The sequence below is a fragment of the Corapipo altera genome, unplaced genomic scaffold, assembly GCF_003945725.1.
Source record: "Corapipo altera isolate COAL_440 unplaced genomic scaffold, ASM394572v1 54, whole genome shotgun sequence".
Taxonomy (NCBI): domain Eukaryota; kingdom Metazoa; phylum Chordata; class Aves; order Passeriformes; family Pipridae; genus Corapipo; species Corapipo altera.
The window spans coordinates 7,345,058-7,357,281 of NW_020884902.1; the positions used below are offsets into that span (position 1 = coordinate 7,345,058).

The window sequence follows — 12,224 nt, forward strand, 5'->3', positions numbered from 1 at the left end:
TCTGAAGTGCAGATTTTTATCATGGGGTTTCCTATAGCATCACATCCATAGCAAAGCTTGGGAGCCATGGTAAGAAAAGCTGCCCTAGTGTGCTGTGTGTAAATATGATAGAGATGACCAATGTAAGAAATATATGAACAACTGGTATTTAATGAGCTTTTTGCTGTCAGGATGAACAGGACAAATAGAAGAAACACTCTATAGACAAATGGAAACTCCTAGGAGAGTGCAAAGGTCTTTAATAGTTTCTGTGTCTCCTGAATGATCAGGCCTGAATTGATATTCTTTGTATATGTAGTTGTGGCATTCAGTGGTATTTGTACCAATATATATGTAAAAGTTTATAAAGAAGTAAAAATGACCAGGTGTCAGGGATAATTTGGAAGATCACAAGTCTACTAACTCTTTTGGGTATTAGGTGATATCAAGGAATTCCTGACTGAGGTATATTTGAAGAAGGTAGGAAAGAGCACTGCTTCAGATGGCGATGGGAATGATATTCCTTATATTCCATAAAACAGCCCTTTTTCAGTGTTATACCCAGAAGCCTAACTTTGAAGTTTGACAAGTAATTCTCACATCTATTTTAGTACTAAACTTTTCTGCCACTGATCTGTTGTGATGGATCCGAGGAAACCAGCAAGTCTGTGCTGCTCACAGGTGTGAATTTGGCTTAGTGGTGTCCATTCCCACCCAGCGGGGACAGAGGTGTCTGGGGCAATTGCAGGAAAGCTGGAGGCTGACAGCAAGGGATGGCAAAGGCTGTGGGAAAGGATGGCTGGTCAGGCAATGCCTTTTCACTGGGAGAGCAATCAACAAAAGCAGTAACAACATTCTTTGTGCAAGGAATAAGAAGCAGAGGTACTTTTTTGTTCCTAGCAAGCCCTGGAGCACCACAGCTCAAAAAAAATGTTACTAATTATCAACAAAGGGTACTTTAGTGGCAAACATTGGCACATACACTATCAACCAGAATTACTGAATTATTTAACACGTAGAAAAGGTACCTTGCTACAGCAAATATGACAGGAACCACGTGTCTGTGGACTGTAATGCACCCAGCTCATGCATGCTTTTCATGGGAGGTATATGTTAGAGAGCTGGGCAGTTTAGAAAGAAAAATGACATGACTGTGTTGGTAAAGAAAACCTAAAGGAGTATATATGAATAGCAAATACTAATTTTCACATCCAGACAGAATTAATTTAGAATACTCTCATGTGTCTGTAATAGAGTTATCCAGCAATATAATGCTTCGGAAAGATCTGTGTCATTTCTAATCTGTGGAATGGAGCCAGTTGGATACAAGCTTTAATTAATTATATATACTGATTGAAATTATTAGAAATAGCTAAAAAAATAAAGTTATGAAAATGTAAAGCCATTTACTGTTTAGATTGCAGTGAAATGAAAATGTGAACTGCCAATTAATTTGGAACACTACTGTAGGAGTAGAATTCTGAAAGTATTAGTATTTCAGAATAAAATATTTCTTTAAATATTCAAAATGACAGTAGCTTCACTTTTGAATTATGTATTATCCCTGTCAATATAAATTTATTCATCTGTGGACTCGGCATTAACAGGAACATTTCAAACAAAGATAAATACTTGGAAGAAAAAGCTTGCTTCTTAAAATGAGAAACACTATGTATGACATTTAGTTTGTCAAGGAAATTATGATAAATAATTCCTAGCTCAAAGCAGAAAAGTGTGATTAAGCGATTTGAAGAACTAGTGGCAATATCCATCCTAATTACTTTCCCTGTGGTTGCATAAATATCTTCTGAAAGCATAGCCTTGCTCATAGCAAAACACAAATGTGATAATCGACACTTTCAACCTGGGGCAGCAAAGACACCTCAGCAAACAGCTCAGTTCTTAAAGGCTGCAGCACAGTTTTTGTGCATGTATGTTCTTACTGCACATGGCAAGGAAATACAAGTTTCATTTTGTCCTTAGAGGAGTCAAGTTTGCTCCTAAAGGGAATGGTTTTAGAAGAGAGTCCTGCTTTCTTTGCTTTCTCTTCCCCCCTCACAGAACAGCAGAAAGGGGCAGTAAGGGGATCAATATCTTCATGTTTAAAATTAATATTTCAAGCCAAAACACAAAGGTAGAGAGAAGATCTTATTTTTGTCTCTAAAAACTTGAGGTTTAAACACTGTGGAGGTTGGAAGAGCTATTGTAGATGATGAACAATGCTGACATAACAAAAAATGAGTACCCAGTGCCCCTGAATAAATTTATGGTGGAAATTAGGAAGAACTATGAATGGAATTAGGATCTGGAGTGGCCATTTACAGGAGCAGAGGGGACATGAGCACATTTGGTGTTAGGATGGATTTTATTATGCTCAGAGTTATGTGATGTGGTTGTCTGCAGTAGCTGATTGGATGACTCTGTTATGTCTGATGTGCTTTACCCCATCGTTTCAGAGATTCATTCCACCCAAAGAAAGCAGCTACCTTGGGAGATGTAAGCCAGGAGAGAGTGACAATGTTTTAACCAGGTTGAATTTAATGATCACAACTGTAATGAGGCTTTGAGTTTAATCTAGTACGTGATAAGTAAAGGATGACATGATTTAAGCATCAAAGCCATGCCTGCCTTTCGTGACAATTATTTGTTGGCAGCTGTGCCAGTATATCTGTTGTGAGGAAGAAGATGCCTTTCATCTCCCTAGATAAAAAATAGATTTTGCAGCTGAGTATTGAAACCTTATCAAATTTGTAATCAGTAGTACATGTAATTAAATGCTGGAGATATTTACAATTTAAGGACCCCACTGAAATCTTATATAGAAAAATTGATGTCTAAGAAGGTGAAAACACATTTTGCAGACTATGTTACAGTGCTGGTCAGATAAGACAGCTACAGTATGTAGCTCACTAGCTTCTATGAGTCTTTCATATTTTAGAGTTAGTGAATATCTTTCTTGGCACTAAAACAGGTGTCTGATTTGTTTCCTATTTCTAGAATTTTATCTAATATTAAGACAGAACCTTAACTCAAAGTTTTTGGACAGAAAGTCTGATAATAAGTGCATTTCTGACAAAGCATCTTTTTTTCTTATTAAACAATAAGAAGACTAATTCAATTTATTAGTTGTACCTATTTTTAAATACCTGTTCTGACTGATTTTGAACAGGAACTTTTAACTCAGTATTATGGCACTCTTGAACTGCAAGGTCTGCCTTGCTTATGCAAAGTAACTTGTTGTTTCCATATCTAATTAGACTGATGTTTAACATCATAGAGAAATCCCCTTTTGTGGTTGTAGAGTTATGACTCCTAATCTTTATGTTTACATAGTAATGTAGTTTCAGTATCCAAAAATTCCTTCACCTGACACTTGGGTCTCTCTTTTAGAAAAAAATAAAACTTTTCTCATATTAACACTTGTCTCATACAGAGAAATTAGGAGTCTTGTTTAACGGGTCTTGTTTCTTGTCTTATAGGAGAAGGCTCATTCTTGAGAGGTGTATAAAAGACTATCTTTCCAGGTAGGAAAGGACAGCTATTGATCTGTTAGAAGAAGAGTTAAAATCAACTCTGTTCTAAACTGAGGTTTTAAGAAAATCTATAAGGCTGAAGGTAGAGGTTTGGATATTAATAAAAGGTTAAGGAAGATTTAGGTACTCTAAATTAGTATCCTTTGCTCATAGAAGCCAAGTTCCAGGATACATGATTTTGAGCTGCACTACTCAGGGCCTAGGTTTCCTAAGAGTTTAATAGCTGGTGACAGAAGAACGTAATAGTTATGAAATATAAGAAAGTATAGAATAAATAAACATAGGGTTTTCATTTTCTTTTCCATGCCTCTAAATCTTTGGTAGCAGCATTGTCTATATCTGGGTGGTATCAGAACATTCTAGCTTCATTTTTGTCCTAGAATTCATCTGCTGTTTCTGCCAGTCTTTTGGGATAGTACTTCACTCCAGATCATGTGTTCCATTACGACAGTGGGGCAGTGGTCTCTCCTCACTACCTGGACACATATACACTCCTTAGTGGTACCAATGAAAGCAGAGCGTTCTCCCACTAAGGTTCATAAACAGTGCAGGAGTCATTAATAGTGAGAGCTGGTATGGAAAAAGCATCTTCTGCTGATTAATGTTTAACTAGAGATTCCTTATTATATAGTGGGATAGAAGAAGAGGTTCTGAGTTTTTCATACCTATCCTTAAATTTATGGGATATTGGACCAAGCCACTGAGGTCCAGATGTGCTGATCTAACATTTTTAGCTCAATGCTCTTCTTTCTTGTGCAAGTGAAATGTATTTTGGAACATCTTCACCGTTGGTGGCTACCTAATAGCAGATGGCAGTTCATCTCTTTTTCTAGATGGAGAAGAGAAGAAAGCAGAATGAACACAGGAACTCATTAGTGCTTGTCAGGTTCTTGTTAGCTTCTCAGGACCCAAAATATTAGCTCAATTTCATTCTGGACTTTGCCATATATATTTAGGTACCCTTAAATGTCTGTTGACACAAAAAGGCATTATATGGCTGACAAAATGCTGTGAGAGCTGTGTAATATTCACATAGGATTCACTAACAATTAAGGCTTAACAGCATAGCTTAACAGAACTTGAAACATATTAAAAATCCTTGCTTGTGTTCCCATAACGTCGCATTTCGTTGAAGTGTGCATAGAAAAAAAGTAGTGAAAGACTATGTTCTAATATTAATGTTACTGAAAGTTCATATATTTCGTCCCCAGGTGCCTAAAGTTTGGCATCTAATCTGCATTTAATATTAAGATGCATTTTCAAAATTAGTTTCTAATTTAGATGTCTAACAGTGAACATCCACCACGGAGTCAGGACTAATCAGAACTGCAGCTTTCGCCTAAAAAAAAGTTTTGAAGGAACTGCTCTAATTTAGAAGGTAAAGATAATTTGTGAATGGTGAAATACTCTGTGCCCATTACTTTTTTTCTCTGAGGGTGATAATGTTATTTTAAGTGGAAAATTCATTTGAAGCCCCTTACAAAAGATGATTTTTGACAGCTGATAATAATGGGGGTTGGTAATGAAAATCAATTGCACGTGTTTCTATGAGTTAATTTCCACTGCAGCTTGTGAGGATGAAGAGATTGCTATTATTCATTGATCCATAAGGACATACATTTTCCTATCCTGTGGCCTGTAGTCTTCTCAGGGGAAACTGAGCTCGTGCCTGCACTGCTGTAAATACCTTTAATGCATGTGGTGGGGAAGAGCTTCCGAGGGAAAGAATTCTACCCAACTCTCTGTTAGTACATTGTGCACCCAATGTTAAAACATATGTGTTTTCCCAGGGTGGTTTATTTGTTTGGTCAAGTTTGGCCTGCTGTAGTTTTTATTTTATTTCACACTGTTTGTTTTCTTTTGTACCAGATCTTTAACTTTGCTTCAAGATTTTTTGGTCCTTGACTTTAACTTCAAGTTTCACAACATAAATCCTGTTTTTATCTTCCCAGCGCACTTTGAGATCTGCATAGTTAAATAGAATGAGAAAATTAAATGTCAGTGCGAAGAGCTATACTGACCTTTACACTTTCTTTTTGCCTTCTGAAAAACTTTCATCACAGTATCCATCCCCAGCACCTAGCACAGTAGATTCTCTGTGCTTGATTATTGACTTGTTGATGTTTCTGCAATGAAATCTTCATGCTTGAAAGGCAGGGCAAAATTAATTAGTATCTGTGAAGGGAGGAAATAGAACTATTAAGGAAATAATTTTTAAAACTCTTGGTGAATCTGTATTCTATACACTGGAAAGAAAAAACCTACAGAAAAATGTGATTCCAAGGACTGAGATGATGTGAAATAGAATTTGAAGGTACTAAGTCAATGCCTGTGATATCATTATCTAATAAGAAGTCTAGAGACAAGGACGTGTAGTGATAGGACAAAGGGTTAATGGCTTTAAACTGACGGAGGACAGGGTTAGACTGGATTTTAGGAAGAAATTCCTCCCTGTGAGGGTGGTGAGGCACTGAATAGATTGGCCGGAGAAGTTGTGCATGTCCCATCCCTGGAAGTGTTCAGTGCCAGGTTGGACGGGGCTCTGAGCAACCTGGGATAGTGGAAGGTGTCCCTGTGCATGGCAGGGGATTGGAAAGAGATGATCTTTGGGGTCCCTTCCAACCCAAACCATTAATGGTCATCTGCATTCTCAGCAGCTGTAGGAGGAAGAAGAGAATTGAACCACTGAACTCTGTCCCTTGCAACGGCGAGCAAGATTTGCTAGGGAAGTTGCAAGTGCTTGGAAATTTCTGTTTCCTCTTGCTTGATCGCCTTCCTCTGAGTGCCCCTTAAGCCACAAAATTATTTTGGTTTTAATATAGAGATTTAAACTTGGGTTCAAATACATCATAACTCTCAGAATTACTTTCCTCCTTGAAGTTATGGTAATTTTCTTTTGAGAGAGGAATGGTATAATTTGAATTCCAGTGTGTGACACTCTGAAATAATGTTGCATGGTAGATTACTCCTATAGGCATTTAACAAAGTTGTCACATATCACACATCCTGGAAGAGAGGCTATAATGGGAAGGTTGCAGATGGTAGCCTATTAAAATGTATTCTTTAGCAAGCTTGGCTGGCCAGTGAAACTGAGCCAAGCAATGTGCTCTCGGAGAGATTTTCTAGCTGAAGTTATTTACCTTCAAATGTACAAGGTAATGAGAGAAAGTAGGTTATAACTGCCTCTGGAAAAGAAAGACAAGTACAGGACTTTTGTAAACTCATACCTGCCCTGGTTAATGCATACAGTCCCCAGGATAAGTGAAATTATAATAAATGGAACAACACATTTCACAGTACAGGGGCAGGTATTGCAACATCTGCTTTTAGGTGCCCTGTGCTGCTAGAACTCAGCCCAGAGCAGTGAGTTTATATTCTGCTGTGTAACCTGTAGGCAGGAGGAACCTGAGAGAGAAGACCCAATTAGGAGCCTGAGGAAGAGAGGACTGTATAAAGTAGCCAGAATAATATATATATATATATATACATATATTTGTTTCTATAAGTGTTTAATTAGGTTTTATGATAAAGAAAATAAAAGGTGGTTCGTCCAATCCTTTTTTTTTTAAAATGAAACATTGCACTTGTAGTGATTATTTGCTAGAAAAATATAATTAATCTTCAATTACCATGAAATTGTCATCCATTCCCTTTCAACGTCTCTGACACTTTCAGTTCCTCTAATCAATGTCGTGCTGACTAGTCTCACATTGGCAGGAGGTGAGAAAACACCCTTGAAATAAGAATCATTCTTCTCTGTTGAGTACCAGGGTTTGCATTTGAAATTGAGCTAATGATACAGCTAGCTAGGAGTTGCTTTTATTGGGCGATGAAATGAATATTATTTGATTTTAGTTCCATCCAGCCCTTTGTGCAAAGCTTAATTGAGGGTTTTTGATCAGACAAGTAGTGGTTAAGATTGCTCAAGATCTATCCTGAAAATGTTTTTCACTGAAACACTGAGGAAATGTCCTCAGCTTTCCAATTGCACTTCCATCTAACCAGGGAAGGAAATTGAAATAATGGAAATGTGATTATATATTGATTGTATTGTTATATAAAAGATGGGGTGGGGTGGCCCTGATGTATTAAATTAATTTACAAATAGGTCTGAATGAAACTTTGAATGTACAAGTTGCCAGAAGTAATGTAGGTTTTCCAAGTTTTAAAAGCTCAGCTTAACTCTTTCTTGTCTTCATGCCGATGGTGACCAGGAATGATGCAGAAACCTTCTTACTCCTCTGTAACTGTCAGCTCTACAAAGTTTAGCAATAGTTACCCCCTTCTGCAACTTTGAGATTGTGAATTGTGAGAGTCTCTGCATGTGTGCAAGAAAAAAGGGTCATTACTCTGCCTTCCTTCCGTGCTGTTAAGAAAAGGACACTGTAGCATTGCGGAGGTTACAGTACCCTGAAGTCATACTCTTATAGCAGAAGTTGTCTTGTTTTCCTTGTTTTTCTGCACCCCCACCCCAGTCTGGGGATGGGAAATAAGAATTGAGTAAACTTTCCATTGGCTGATTAGTTGAGCTCGTATTTTCCCAGTATTTATGTGTTGGTTGTCTCCATCCTCCAGTAGGTGCCAGGAGACTTCACAGAGTTCTGGACTGAGCAGACACAACCAGACTATCACTTCCCATGTTAATAAAATGTAAATTATTTCATTAACATAATACTGAGTTTAGAATATCCCATTGAATAGGCTGTTCTATCAGCTCACTTTCAGTGTTGTATTAATTTTCACGTGCTGTGTTAAGTACTGTGGATGCCTTTGTTGTCAAATACATTTGCTGGTAGGGAAAGGGAAGTGATTTGGGCTTGAGAGAGAGCAAACATTCGTAACCTCTGGATATATATTACCTTGGACTTTTTAAATCACTCTCTCAGTCTCACTTCTTCACTCAGAAATAACTAATTTTTTTTACTTTGGGAGAAAATTTTGAGAAGAGGCGAAGAGTAACAACACTGTGAGCAGAATTTTCTGATTGACCATCTAGAGAAACTCCGCCTGGAACACGAGGCAAAACATTTCTGTAGCCGAGCAAAATTCCTGATGGATTTGTGAAGGATAAACAGTGATCTAATCTGGAGCTTTCTGCAGCCCCTGAAGTTTCCTGAGGTGCACAGCACAGTTGGTCTGTTGTCTCTAATTAAGAATAAATTCGGCTGAGAGGGCTTTTTTATTGTTTTATTTTGTTTTAGCTACTTTTAATGTGTTTAACTAATTCAAGTAGATGTTTGGCTGGATAAGCTTGTGATGATTTGATTTCTAGTTTTATAGCAAAAGTGGGATGCGAATGAGGGCTTGCTTGAAGTTTATTCCTCAGTGAATAATTCACTAGGTAAGTGTTTGATGAGAAAAGACCTGTACAAAATAATATCACCAGAATCTTTTACCAAATTGCTCCACAATGTGATGGCCTCATCCACTTCTAAATTCCTACCATAGGGTACCTTTAGGGTGGAGTAAGTTTGTGGAAATGCAGAAAATGCAGAACTTGCTTCTGCTTGACTGGGAGACACAACTCCATGATTTGTCCTCCAGATAGATTTCTATTTTATTTTTTCACCAGTGACAACAAGACTGATGAATATCACTCCCTAAAATGGAATTTTTAGAATTTAACAAGTAGAGGTAACTTGTACTGCAGAGTTTTTAAAAGAATTATCTAAAGCATTTTCTTGTCCACATATCTACTTCTAAATAAACCTTGGGGAAAATTAAGAAGGTATAACTGCCCAAAAGAAAGCTAGGCAAGTCTTAATATTAAAAAGAAGATCACTCAGGCATATGTAAACATATATGAACTGATGCCTTAAGCCCCTAATGGTTTTTTTATTTTTCTAATATTTGTAAGCCTTGTAAGTTTTAAAAGTAGATTCTAAAAGCAGCAACCCTCCCTCCTTTGTCCCTTGTCCCTTATCCCTTTCCCTCTAGCACCCTTGTTTACGCATTCCTTAACCCTCTTACCCCATTCTATGCTCCCTATATCAATCCTACTTCTGAACACAGCAGAAATGTTTAGTCTTTTGTCAAGGCAAGGCCTAGATTGTTGGTAGAACAGCGTATCAGGGCCTAAACCACAGAATAGGTCAAGAATTAGGTAACTATGTACCCTTTGTGCTCTGATGATGGTGAAGATGGGATGAATGGGGGGGTCCCGAAATACACCCCAGACCCATTTTAAGGGGGTGGACCCAGGGCGTACCAGAGTAAAGGCCACAGGGTGGACACATCTGGGATTGGCTGGATGGTATTATAAAATGTAACCACTCAGGCACGACCGGCAGGCATCTTGTAACATCTTCTGCCTTGGCAAATAAACCCTTTCTTATCTCACCCCTAATTAACTGCTCTGGAGATTTTTTCAGCACCATAAATCCCACGGCAACAGAACACAGGTGAATTAGGGAAAAACTTAACTCTCTTAATGAATATTACCTTTCAAATTTCCAGATATCACTCCTGATAAGTTATAAAAAAGATTCACCAAGATTCGCTTGGCATTTCTGTTAGAAAGTCCCTTTACAGATGTCTTATTTCAGTTCCGTATGAGTTACTTGTTGGGATTATATTTTTGCATAATTATAGACATCTGTAAAGAAGTTAAGCAATGTTAGATGCTTTATCTGGTAGAAGGAAATTTTAAACATCAGGCCAGTATTATGAACTTCTAAACTCAGGTTTGATTTTGCTGCTGAAGGGGGTGAAAGTCCTTGCCATAGAGGTATCTAACACAGGCAAAATGTTGTCAGGGGCTCTAAATAGCAGGACACAAATTCAAAGAAAAAAAATTCTTGTGAGCTCTTGGATATCAAGAAGCTCCCTGTGGTTGGCAAAACCCTTAAGCCATGCCTTATGAAAGTTTGGAAACTATCACCATTCCTGTACTCTTCTGTCTGCTGCTGATCCCTGGTCAAGACATTGGGTAGCACAGTAGGCAGAGCTTTTGTAACCTACCCCTCCTTACACAGATCACTTTGTGAGCTGTGATCCAAGAGCACTCAGCCCACCTGTTGTGCACCGAGTTCAGAGTGCTTAGAATTCATGACCAAAAGCCACTGGTTCTTTAGCTTAAGAGGAGTTCTTAGAGCATCGAGTTCTGCATCATTAGTTTGTATTGTCTCATGATGGTCAGAAATTGCTTTGAAAAATTGGTTTCTGGATGGTTAGGTTTTCTTATGACCCCATTTTGACTTCTCACCTTCAGATAAACAGTGTAGGGAGAACAAGGGTTTGCCCATTCAGAGCTGGCTGAGTAAATCAGGTATATATTCAGTAAGATTAAAATGAAGAAATAATGCTTTCTGTGAGGACTTTCTGATGAAAAGCTAACGTTTCAAAGGGTAAAATTGCCAGCAAATACAATGTCATTTCTGCTCAGAGTGCTTTCTGGGGAAAAAAAAAGGTAATCCTAGAGAAGTCACTGGTATGTCTAAATGATTTTGGGAATGCATGCTTTGAGATTCTTTAAAAAAAAAAAAAAAGAAACCTTTTCCCCTTCAGCTTATGAGTCTTTGAGTCTTGTGATATATTCTTACTGCATTTGAGTTACAGTAGAATTAATGACTTGATCTTAGATTTACTATTATTTATTTCCTGCCATGAGCTGCTAAAAGCAAGCAATGCAAAAATCTCATAGTTACTAACACATTCATAAATGTGAGGGCACGTCCAGGAGATTTTTATTTGCAGACCAAAATCCCAGAATTTATAGAGTCTGTCTTAGTTACTATTGTGAGGAAGGGGAAAAAAAACCCAGTGAACTCTATTAAAAAGATTGATGTATGGCTACAAGAGCTCTTGACAATTGAAATTTCTCTCTGAATTGTTGTTTAACATATGTATAGCAAAAGAAATGCAGGGGAAGGAACCAAATTTTCTTACGAATTTTTGAAGCACTTTGAATCTAGCAAAGTAATAAATGGTTGAAACACAAATTCTGTGCAGCTGAGAAAGCAAAACATTTTACAAAGCAAGAATTCATGCCAGGAAACAAAATCAAAGTGATTTCCCAGGTATTTGAGCAATAGGTTTGCTATATGGCCATGGTAGTGGGCTCTGGTCATGCTGCTCTGATCTCTTGTTGAGCTGTTAATGGGACAAGATTTTTCTGTTTTGAGCTTTCAATCTGACAGATTACCTTTCTGTGGCATGCATATTCCAGGAAATGTCCTTTTAAAGTTCTCCTTCTCTTCCTTAAGCTGAAATATTCCTCACTGGATGAGACTGGCAGTCCTGTGGACACCCTCTAATGCTGGGCATCATTGGAAACAGTTTTGTCCCTGAAAAAAATTTGCAATACATAACATATTCACTGTTGATTTAAATTTTGTATAACACCAGCTGCTTAGGTCAAAGCAGTACTTTCTGAACACCGTGGTGTCATGATGCTACCTGCTAAGTTATTCCTTTTCCTCTCAGATGTTTACACCTTTCAGGCAGGCTGTTACTTTTTCTTGCTTTGCTGTCACTTAGATGGATATTGAGTACTTTGTTCTCCTACACACATTAACATTCCTGGTAATGTTAGTGGAAGCTTGAGGTCCTCAGTAGCACAACAGACAAGTTAATGTTCAATCTTTCAGTGTAAATGAATCCTCTCTGATCTCCAGTAGTTTCATTTGTCTTTTACTGTATACAGCTTACCGTGGAATTTCAGAGCCTGAATTTTCTTCCAGTTACACATCACTTCTGAATCTGTTTTCTACG

The 12,224-nt window shown here is 37.8% G+C and overlaps 1 long non-coding RNA gene across 1 annotated transcript; it reads right to left on the reverse strand.

Moving 5' to 3' along the window:
* Positions 1-2,655: 2,655 nt before the first annotated feature.
* Positions 2,656-12,016, reverse strand: LOC113950632. The gene is made up of 4 exons (XR_003528815.1): positions 11,910-12,016; positions 11,656-11,797; positions 5,534-5,687; positions 2,656-4,341 (listed from the first exon to the last, which is right to left on the reverse strand). It is a non-coding gene; the product is annotated as an uncharacterized LOC113950632 (long non-coding RNA).
* Between the last annotated feature and the right edge of the window lie 208 nt (positions 12,017-12,224).